The sequence below is a fragment of the Nansenia antarctica genome, assembly GCF_963989245.1.
Source record: "Nansenia antarctica genome assembly, chromosome: 2".
NCBI lineage: Eukaryota > Metazoa > Chordata > Actinopteri > Argentiniformes > Microstomatidae > Nansenia > Nansenia antarctica.
The window spans coordinates 60,864,178-60,866,827 of record NC_137675.1 but is presented as its reverse complement, the minus strand read 5'-3'; positions in this window follow the sequence as shown (position 1 = coordinate 60,866,827).

Below are 2,650 nucleotides of genomic sequence, written 5' to 3'. Positions count from 1 at the left end.
GAGAGAGAGAGAGCAGGGGGAGAGCATGGGGAGAGAGAGAAAAACAGGGAGAGAGGAAGAGGAAGGAGGAAATGAAGGGAGGGAGAGAGAGAGAGAGAGAGTCTGAGTCATTTCTGGTACAAAATGTTTGGATTAAACAGTACAGTGAGACGTGTGACACACAGACGCACATCCTGCATCCCCAGCGACAGGAGCAGCGTGACGCCCTCCTTCCATCCTCTAGAAGGTCAGAGGTCAACGGTTTCCCTTGTTTGCTACTGACACCATGATGTCACACAAAACCAAGTGGTTCCATGACCAAAAGTCAGAGACAAGCCGACATCGTTTGATGTCTACTATAGGCTCCATTACACACACACACAAACACACACACACACACACACACACACACACACACACACACAGTATTCAGTACACACTCATTATTTAAATGTTGTTGCTGCTGTTGTTGAGCGTGGAGCTAGATAGATCTCAAAACATTTCACGTTGTCAATTTCATCTGTATGCGATATTAAGTGACAAAAATGTATTTGATTTGGCGCACACACACACACACACACACACACACACACACACACACACACAGTCCAGAAACTTCCGGAATGAGGCCATTCAGAGATCAATAGCATGAAGCTGAGAGTCAGATGTTGGAAATGTGAGTTTTACTAGTGAAAACAGTGAATTGACTACATCAGACTCCATGGAGGTGGGAGAGGATGAAGGATTGCGCATATTTTGATGAAACAACAGTGAGAAAAGGAGTTCACTTGTAAAAACAGCCCTGCTCGACGAGGTAGACTATCAGCTATCAAGGGCAGCTTATGAAGGTGAGAGACAATGCATAATGCACACAGACTCATTGTCTAAAACACACACACACACACACACACACACACACACACACAGTAACATTTAAAGTGAACCACTAGCGGTGATACTAAGAAAATCAATAGGCCTACTGCCTTATAGTCTGTGTCTCTCTTTATTCATCACATCTCACAGTCCTGACAACCACACACACACACACACACACACACACACACACACACACACACACACACACACACACTTCCATTTCCGTAAGGAACATTCTTTCTAACAGTGTCATCATGTCTGTCTTTAAACCTGTCAAAGCACACATACACAAATACAAACACACACACACACACACACACACACACGCACACACACACACACATACCAACCTATTTGAGCAAGCCTAGTTACAGTCAACAACAACTGTCCCTCTCCAACACAACTCACGTTACCAGCCCAACCACATACTTTCCTAGCTGGCTCACACAAGCTCACAGGAACCACTGCACTGAACCACCATCATGTGACTCTCTAACACTACACAACAAGCACACAAACATCTAACTGTCCTCCATAACACTTTAAATGGGTTTGACCCATGGAGGGGTGGGGTGGGCGGTGGGCTTCTAAGATAACTCAGCCTGACTCTCAGATTATCTTTACGAGCTTAACCAGAGGATCTGCTGGGGTCCGGAGCTACAGGAATAGACAGTAACATAATATTTGCGTAGCGCATAAAAGAGACTAGATCCTCACATCCCCTCAGGGCAGAGAGCAGCAGGCCACCAGGGGATAGAACGGTGTTTAAGACTAGGAGGAGACGCAGGGGCTACGGTTCACCCACATCCTCCACCCTGCTACAGCCCAGATGGGACACAGTGGGAACTGCAGAGCTGGCCAAAGAAGGGCAAAGTTGCTCCTTGATGGGCCGGTTTCATGTTTCTTTGCCCCCTTTTACTGGTGACAGCATTTGTTTGGAAAGGGTGGGTTAATCCTAGATCTGTCCCTAGGGGGGAATTTCACCCCACGCACGTTTCAAACCGAGGTCGAATGTATAAAGGAGAGGAGGAGCCAGGGAAATCCAGGGCTCAAGGGCCCAGAGAGGTCACAGGGGTCAGGGGTGAGAGGTCAAGCCTGGACACCAGAGAAGCCAGCCAGAAAACTTGAAAGACAAAAAACGAACTAGTTTCATGAAGGCCATGAAGGCTAGCCAAATGTCTGCAGGGGGGACTGGCTCAATTTAAACTCGAGTGTATCATTTAAATGAATGTCATCCTAATCGAGCAAATATGCCTACAGTACTTTATGTTTACGTTGGTTAAGTCAGTCTAGGTCAACCATTAGCATGAGAAACCCTTTGAGCCAACAACACATAATTATCCCATTCAAGGCAGTGAGAATTACACTGACTCATGGACAGTGTGTGTCAAAGACCTTGATTTATGACACCATCCTGAGTGACTGGCGGCGGGCCACCGTTGCAGATCGTTCTTTCGATCAAAGAGTACGAGGGTAGAGTAGACTTACACACAGATACTCTCGTGTCTCCAGGGTCGTTCCAGTTATTCGTATTCGTATTATAGCCTTTGATGTGCCTGCCTTGTGCTTTCGCATGTTAGTTTTGCTTTTTTTTTTTATTACGTACTGTAAAAGGGTTGGTTATGACTTGAGGTCTAATATACAGGTTTGCTTGGGGCCCAGAAGGTGTGTGTGTGTGTGTGTGTGTGTGTGTGTGTGTGTGTGTGTGTGTGTGTGTGCGTGCGTGTGTGTGTGTTAACAACCCTGAATCCCTTCCTACGCCCCCCCATTACTTCAACTCATCCTCATCATTCTC